The 8,899-nt window shown below is 55.2% G+C and overlaps 1 protein-coding gene across 1 annotated transcript in view; it reads left to right on the top strand.

Annotated features, from left to right (window-relative positions):
- Nucleotides 1–262: 262 nt before the first annotated feature.
- The window catches only part of ALPL (alkaline phosphatase, liver/bone/kidney), a 39,553-nt gene continuing 30,916 nt past the window's right edge, over nt 263–8,899 (top strand). Inside the window, exon 1 of the mRNA XM_006777603.2 lies at nt 263–284. The gene's annotated coding sequence lies outside the window, so the exon portion shown is untranslated. The remainder of the gene's footprint in view (nt 285–8,899) is intronic.

Below are 8,899 nucleotides of genomic sequence, written 5' to 3'. Positions count from 1 at the left end.
TTGGAATCACCATTTCCCCCAGCCCTCCTAGTAACTAACTCCACAGGATTGGGCCTCACACTCAGCATCCCAGGAAGAAGCCGCCAGGGGAGGGGGCTGCCTGTCCAGGTCAGAATCCACCAGCCTGGAGATCTGGAAGGGAAGGGGTGGTGGAGTGACTGATTCCTGCAGTTCCAGGTTGCCTGCCGCACTGCCCTGAAGTTACCCCAGCAGCCACTTGCCATTGGCCTGGGCCACTGATGTCCAAGTGAGAGCACTGGCCTCATTGTTCCAGGGCAGTGCGTGTAGGTGTGTAAGGGGGGTTGGGGGTGGGTGGGGAGAGGAGGTTACTGGGGAGGGCCTGATGCAAAGAGACAAGAGCAGAAACCAACCCCTATATTCTCCCACAGTATTCTCCACCGTCTCTCTACTCCCTGACCCCTCTCCTGCCAGCAGCACCCTCCTCACCCTACACACACATGTTTAAAACCCCCTCCTGCCTCCCAGGAGAATCTGTTTTTCCCCGTCCTTTCCCGGGTTTAATGACATTTTGCTCTATTACTCGAGGGTGGATTCAGGGGAGGAGCCATCTATCTCCGTCCTCCCTCACCGTTAGTCTTAGGGCGGAGTGCGTGCACGCGCACCGCACCATCAGCCAGAGCACAATGGCTTAGGAAGAGAACCAGCAACCTGATTAGAGATACCCCTGGAGTCGGCGACGTGAGAACCAGCGGGCCAAGAATTTTAAATAGGCATTAGAAACATGCAGAAGGAATAAGGAAAGACAGTAGCAACATAATAAGAAAGTGTTAAATAAAACAACAGGTGGAAATACTCAATATGAAACACTGGCCTCATCCTCCGTCTGCCCCTACCCCAGCCTTTGCACTCATCTTACAGCTCACTGTTCTCAAAATAGAGACCTTCACGGCCTCTAGACCTTTCCATGGGCTGTTCCCTCTGCTTAAACGGCCTTTTCTCTATTTCTGCTGGAAAAATTCTTGTGCATCCTCAAGATTCCTTCCTGATGGCCCCTCCTGGTCAGTGTGATACTCAGTGATGGCGTGGGGTTCTGGAATTAGGAAACTAGGGTGCTTGCCCTGGCTCTGTGACCTTGGACAGGTCACACTACCTCTCTGGACCTTAGGTTCCTGCTGGGAGTAAGAAGAGTGTTGGGTAGGACTAGACTATTCTTAGAGTCCCTATTCGCTCTGACAAGCTGGTGGTTGCTTAAGAACAGAGGTTCTGGAGTGACATTGGCCACGATCCCCTCCCGGGTCAGCACTTAATCACTATGTTTCCGTGAGCAGTTATTTCAACCCGCGCAGCCTCGACGTACTAGCCTAGCTTGTACTTTGGACTTCGACAGTTTGGGCGCATAATCCCGACCACTAGCCTGCTGTGTGACTGTAGGCAAGTGGCTTGACCTCTCTGTGCTCAACCCCCCTTCTTCTCCTGTAAAATGGGATTGATACTAACAGTGCCGACCTCAGAGTGTAGGAGCCCGATGAATGCAGCTATTGTTCTGCTGCTGGTGGTAGTGCCCCGTTATACAGACTTCTCCATTCAGTTCAACAAATTCTTGATGTTTGTCTGCCGGGCACTGCTAAGGGTTTTCTCAGTTCGCTGTCTAGTAAATGTTATCTCTTGACAGGTGCTCTCCGTCGCCTTTTATCTTTATAGCAACCTTGCAAGAGAGGGGTGGCTAGCGCTGTTTTTGCAAATGAAGAATCTGCAGCTCCAGTGACCTCTGGAGGTCACAAAGCTGCATGGCCAGGACTGAACCCAGGACCACCTCCTCCATGGCCAACGCCTCTCTACAACGCCGCCGTGTTCAGAACGATTAGCCTGGGTTTGGGGATCACCGAACAAACTCAGAGGGGAAAGCTTAGCGAGACGCTCCCTGCCCCCTTCCACGTGTGCTCCAGCTGTCTGCCTGCCCTGGGCCGTGCCCGAGATGTCTTTTGTAGGTTTCGTGCAAATGTGGGCTTAGTGATGGGCCAGAAGTTAATTGAAGAGACAGAGCAAGGGTGGGTTGGACAATGAGGGGCTCAAATGACCTGGGAAAGAGAGCCAAAGGGCCTCTGGGAGAGGGAGGAGGACTCTTGGAGGACGTGGAATCAGCTAAGAGGAGGATCGAGTTTCAACAAGCCCGGAGCTGGAGCTGGAGCGGGAGGCCTGCAAAAACAGATGTGGGTCTTGCCCAGAGGCTGTCCCAGAGGACGGCCCTGGGGCTGAACCCTGGCCTTGCCATGTGTTCCCGTGGGTCTGGGTACACGGCCTCACCTCTCGGAGCCTCAGTTCTTCATCTGCAAAAGGGCTCCGAGTACCATTTGGTACCAGGAGGGGAGGTGGCCCGTGGGAGACAGCTGGTTAGATTGGCACGCAGGAGCCGAGATTTAATCCTGAAACTTTCCTTCCCTTATCTGCAATTTGGAAATCACACTCTCGGTTGCATGGGATTATTGCATGGCGACAGCAGGACACTTTTTTTAGTGAGACCTTCTCTGACCTGTCTATTTAAAACTGTAAATGCCACCTCTCCTCCCCCTCCCTCTCCCTGCCTTTTTTTTCTCCATCAAACTTACCACCACCTGGCATTCTATTTATTTTCCTTCTTGTCTGCTCTCCCCACTAGCAGGAGTTGGGCTGTTTTGTTCAGCACCTAGAGCAGCACCTGGCTTATAGTAGGTGCTCAATAAACAGTGGTTGAACGAATGTTGGTTGAATAACACATAGGGAAGGCCCTGCTGCATAGGGAATGTTGAGTCAGAGTCAGCTGGATCTTAGAGGTGGAGGGCGGAGGCACGAGCGAAGCCAGGACAGGTCGCTTGAGGTGCCAAAGGCTGCCCAGCAAAGGGGCCTGGATTTCAGGGTCGTGCCTGGCCCCTCTCTGGCCACAGGCTGCAGAAGGTGAGCCCTGTAGGAAAGTAGAGCTGGGTGGGCCTGAGCACTGGGACTTCTCAAGGAGCCAAGGCCCTTGGGAAACAGGAAGTCCATGATCCTTGGTTTTCCTCTTCCCTTTGGCTTTTAAACCACTCTGACTGCCCCTACATGGAACAAACTACCTCACCGAAATGACCAGTGCCATCCCTGCCCCCCCCCACCCCAAAGGCTAAGAGAGAACGCACTGGGTTTGGAGCCAGGTTAGATCCGGGGAAATGGCCTGGCCCTGCCCAATTTAACGGAAGGACCTTGGGCAAGTCACTTCACCTCTCTGAGCTGTGTCCTTCCTTCTCTGTGAAATGGGTGCAGAAGTATTCCCCCGTTCACGGACTTTCTAGGGCTTTTGTGTAAAACCCGTAAGCATGTGTATCATGACCAATCGTCATTAGACGGAAGCGCCTAGATCGGAGCTGGCACCGGCAGCCCCAAGCGCAGGGCAGGCACCAGTCGGCACTTGGAACCCAGTGGTCAGAGTTGTTAAACTCAACTGACAGCAACCTGTTGTGAGGGGAGGGTCTGAGTCCCTCCGAGGAGGCCCTTCTACATGACGTCTACAAGTTTATAGATTCGAAGAGAACCTAACTTGTATTCAGCTGGACTCATATTTTACCATGAACTTGAAACTTACTGACCCACCCTGAGCTTTTTTGCAAGATTTGTTCGTTGGTGCGGACAGCTGGCTGAGTAGGCCATGAGGTGCTCGCTTACTACGGCAGAGAAAAACGGAACCGGGTCTGAGGTCAGATTCTGTGTTTCAAGTAACCAAAAGTCCCAGGCAAACGATAAGGGGAATTAATTAGCTCATGTAACTATGATCAGGGGTAGGCTTCAGGCCTGGCTGCACCAAAAGGAGCTCAAACAATGTCCCCAAAGACTCAGGTTCTCTGCATCTCGTTATTCGACCTGCTGAGGGGTTGCCTTATCTCCAGGCTCCACATAATGCCCTCGCCACCACCTCACACCCCACAACACACCATCCAGGTGGAGAAAGCCTCCCACCTGAACCACTGGCTGAAAGGGCAGTCGCTTCCCAAGGGAAACTGCTGTATTCTTAGGCAGGAGGAATGGATTCTGAGTGGCCATCAGTTACTGCAAATCTCCACTACAGTCATCAGAGGCGGGCAGTGGGAAGTCACAGAAACATGTGCCTTCCCGTGCCCACCCCCCTCCCCCCGGAAGCCAGTATTGGAGGCAGAATGGCATTAATTACCCCTGGTTTGCAGATGAGGACACAGCCCTTGAGCACTCAGCCTCTCTGTGCAGAACGAGAAACCCAGAGCGGCCGACCTGGGAGGTTGGGGGCCAATGTGGCGGAGGCCCTCCCTTCATGGAAGGAGTGCTTTGTCCAAATAGGACAGTCCCCAGGGAGGCGGCAATCACGTGACAGCCCAGGAAGAGCTGGTCGGCGTGGAGGGAGCAGCCTGACCAGGATGGTCATGAGACAGTGTGGGCACAGACGCGGTGGGAGTCTGGCAGCAGTCACTTCTCTCTCTCTCTCTCTATCCCTCTCTCTCTCTCTCTCTCTCTCTCCCTCCCTCCCTTGGAGTGAGGTCAGCTGCCACGCTCACGCCAGCCTCCTGTATCTGGGGTGGCCGAGACATCAGGTCTTCCAGCCGTGACGGAAGTTGGCATATGACCGTGATGGGGGCAGCAAGCACACTGGATATGGAGCCAGACAGGCCTGGCCAGATCCCAGCTCTCCCACGTGGTTGCTGTGTGACCCTGCACCTCCCTCCCCCTGTCTGAGCTTCAGTTTTCTCTCTGACCCTGAGCTGTCAATCCCACCTCACTGGGCTCTTGGGAAGCTGAACAAAAAACTCCCGGCACATGGTAGGTGCTCCATTAAGACCTTCTCCCTTCCCTCTTCATAGTGTCCTGCTAATAGCTGTGTGTCCTTGGCCAAGTTACTTAACTTCTCTGGGAGCAATGATAGCACCTACTACATCGTGTTGTGAGGAGGTAAAGCATTTAGAACTGTGCCCGGCACACTTGTTATCACTATTACAACTGGCTAACGTTTACCGAATGTTTTATATGTGCCAGATCCCTGACATTTATCTCACTGTTTATTGTTGAATTCTCATTCTCACAATAGTACAGCGACAGGCACGCCCCGGGATGACCCCCACTGACCATAAGAGGAAATTGAGGCCTAGAAAGGCGAAGAAGCCAGTAAGCAAGGGGGACTCTGCAAGCTGTGCGCTTGGCTTCTTGTCTGGGGCGTAGCCCCTGCCCTGGTCCCTCCCAGGGTCACTGAGGAGATCGGTGCAATAGCAGCCAGGAGCCTACACCGGCTGGAAGCTTCTCTGGGACTGTGAGGACCATCGTTATCCAGAGCTACCTCTGGAAGCATCAATGCACTCCCTGCTCTGACGTGAGCAGGGCATTGACAAGCCCCCTGCACACGCCACCAGGGATGCTGCTTACGCTGGCCACCCCGCAGCCAGCTACAAGTTCATGGCCCATTTCCCCACAGTCCAGAGCCACCTCAGTCTCCTCTTCCAGGGCCGTGTGGGGCCATTTGTCAGCTGGAGGCTTCCTCTCCTAGGGAAGGGCCGCCAGGGTGTGTGGGGCACGGAGGCCAGAAGCAGGGAGAGCCATGGTGGCCCAGTGTCCTGCGTGAGGACCAGCCAAAGGGGTCGTGGGGGAGGGGCAGCATGTCCAGGATCACATAGGGGTGGTGCACAGCTCAGGGACCTGGACTCGGTCAGTCTTAGATGTGGCCTCTGGCAAGGCACCTCACCTTTCTTCTGTAAAATAGGGACAGCCCTAGCCGGTTTGGCTCAGTGGATAGAGCATCAGCCTGCCGACTGAAGGGTCCCGGGTTCGATTCCGGTCAAGGGCACATGCCTGGGTTGAGGGCTCGATCCCCAGTAGGAGGCATGTAAGAGGCAGCCGATCAATGGCTTTCTCTCATCATTGATGCTTCTATCTCTCTCTCTCCCTCTCCCTTACTCTCTGAAATCAATAAAAATATATTATTAAAATAAATAAGTAAAATAAAGTAGGGACAAGGTGAAGCCCTCCCTCCGGGGGCTGTGGTGCACATACAGTGAAATGACATCTGGGAAGAGTGCAGTGAGTATGAGTCAATGGTAGCTGCAGGAAATCCATTCATCTACAAATACGCAATGTACACATGGCGGAGAGAACAGGTGTTCGTTCAGGTCTTGCCGGCGCCTTTAGGAGTTGAGCCTTTTCTGTGGGAGACAGGAACATCCACAAATACCGCTGAATTCTGGCTTAGTTACTTCCTGGCTCTGTCACCTTGGGCAACCCACGTAGCCTCTCTCTGTGCCTCTTTTTTTAAAAACCAGGGACAATATTGCCTATTTCATAGGTTGTTGTGGGATTAAATGAGTTAATATAGGCACGGTGTTTAGAACAATGCCGGCACATAGTAAGAGCTATGGAAAGGTTCGCTGTTATTCAGAATACAGAGTACGTAAAGTAAGGATTTTTCTAGAACAGTCTGAAATGTTCTCTTCTGTTGACACAAATCATTAATGCCTGGAATTCCAAGACACTGGCATCCACATTGCCTTGCAGACTGCCTTGTTCTTCTAGTAAAAGCTCCCCAAATTCTTAGCTGGTTAGTGGGAGACCTATCCTGCCACTGGTGTGCTGTGTGACCCTGGGGAGGTCATGTACCCTCTCTGTGCCTTCCTTATTGTGGATTGTGAGAGCGGGGATGGGAGAGCCACATCTAGTGCCAGAGGGGGTCCTGCACTAGGAGTGCTGAGTACCAGAGTATGAGGGGTGGCCAGTGTCTGAGAGAAACACAGCACATGGCCCCACCCCCACCCCTCTCAGCTTCCAGGCTTGGCTCGGAGCCAGGTGGCCTGGAACAGAACATGTCCTCTCCCTGGGATAGTGGAAGCCTGTGTGTCCATCGAGCAGCTTCCCTGACCTTGCTCTGCGTGGGCGCTCCGGCCACCGCAGGCCTGAGGGGTGCTGTCCCTGGGCCCTGCCCTCCCCCTCCCCGCCTCCCGGCTGCCAGCTCTCCTCCCACCAGTTGAATTTTGACTGGCCCAGGCCTCTGCCCTCAGGGCCAGGCACCTCAGGGAGCCCCAGAAAAATCTGTGACTCTAGAACCCAGACCCTTGCCACTTCTGGTTCCAGCTCTGCCGCGTGGCCTTGGGCAAGAGGCAGAGCATCTGAGCTTCCACATCCTCACCTGGAAAATGGGCTGGCGACGAGGCTTGTCAACGGGACGGGCATGCAAAGGGGCTGCTCCCGACCAGGCCAGGCTGAGCTCAGGGAGCAAAGTCCTTTGTGGTCGGCCCAGGCTGCCTCTCTGTCCTCTGTCACCAACTGTTGGCTCCTGTCTGTCTCCCTGACCTCAACCCTGCCTTGCTGCCTCCTCGCCTCTGCACATGCAGGTCCTCCCATCGGGAGCGTCCTCTCTCTCTGTTCCTCTCACCCTCCAGCCAGGCTGTCTTCCCACCCACTCCATGGAAGCTTCTGGCTGACCCTGGACGTTCTCTCTGTCTGTCCTTCAGGAGGAAAAGAAACCATCAGGCTGCCTGGTGAGCTGTTTCCTCCCACGCGAATCTGTGTGTGTGTGTGTGTGTGTGTGTGTGTGAGAGAGAGAGAGAGAGAGAGAGAGAGAGAGATATGGAGACAGACAGACAGGTATGGTTCTCTCAGGAAACACAGACCGACCCCTTTGACTGTAAGAGCTGGGACCGCTACCCCTTAATCAGATACCCCCACCCAGTGGGGGTGCACAGCAGGCCGGCGAGCCTTAGGTTCATAGAAAGACCTTGCGGGCCTCCTGTGAGCAGGTCGGCAAATGGCCACCTGGCCGAGTGGGCAGAGAAGGGTCTGCCCGTTCTCAGCTACAGCCCCTCGTCTGCCCACTTGCCCACCAGTCCGTCCTCCACACCCGTGACCATAGCTGCTGGCCAACATTCATTGAACACTGACCCTGTCCTGGGCTCTGCTTTAAGCCTTTCCGTGTATGAACTCATAGAATCCTTCCAACTCCCTCTGGCTTCTATTATTCTCCCACTTTGCAGGTGGGACGCCTGAGGCACAGAGGCGAGGGGTCACTGGCCCTGAACTCCCCAGCTTGAGATGGGCAGAGGCAGGATCCGAACCTGGAGCCCTGGCTCCAGAGCTCACTCTTACTGCTGCTGAGCGGCCTCTGCAGCCAGTCACCATGGACCCCGCCACCCTTCCGCCCACCTATGGACGCCCCCACCCAGGGGGCCGGGTGCCAGGCTCTACCAGCCCGGGGCGGCCACCATCCTCAGGGCCAGATCCCTGCTCTCTAGGAGCTCACACCATGGGGAGGAGGCAACACGGAGAGTCTGGTAAATTCAACCAGGTCTCTAGTGCCTCCTGGGGTTCTGGGCGCTTGGGGAGGAGTGATAATTGCTGCCGGGGCCCAGGTGGGCTGGGGCAGCTCCACGGAGCTGAGTTCAGGGTGAAAGGGTGGTGGGAGGACTTCATCGGGTGAACAGCAGGGAACATTCCAGACCAGGAACGCAGTGTGCAGAGGCTGGAGGTGCACGCAGGACAGCTGGCACCTCATCAGAGCCTTGACGACAAAACGGCCTGGAAGCGGGCAGGCTGCCACCGAGCCTCCCTGGACACTCCCACTTCTGTGTTCTGCTGACCAGCTGTCAGCAGCCAGAGGTCTGAGTTGTGCTCCAGGCCCAGCACCTGACCCACTGCCCCCTGGGGGAAGTCCCTCCTTCGGTCTGACCTGCAGCCCACGCTGACCACCACGCATTCCCTTCTGGGCCCTGCACTCAGAGGCTGCCTCCTGGCAACCATAAATAATTCTGACCGTGAATGAATCGAGTGCCGGCCAACCAGGCTTGCCAGAGACACTGGGCTTGGCTGAGACAGGGGCAGGTCTCCTATCCCTGACCCTGAGCTGAAACGTTCCTGGGCCCCGTCTTCAGCCGCGCGCTCTCCCTCTCGGAGCAGCTACCGCCGCCCAATTCGGTCTTACAGGAGCCCC

This window comes from Myotis davidii, unplaced genomic scaffold (genome assembly GCF_000327345.1).
Source record: "Myotis davidii unplaced genomic scaffold, ASM32734v1 scaffold149, whole genome shotgun sequence".
Lineage (NCBI taxonomy): Eukaryota > Metazoa > Chordata > Mammalia > Chiroptera > Vespertilionidae > Myotis > Myotis davidii.
Note: the sequence above shows the minus strand (reverse complement) of the source record. Positions and strands in the feature narration are given on the sequence as shown.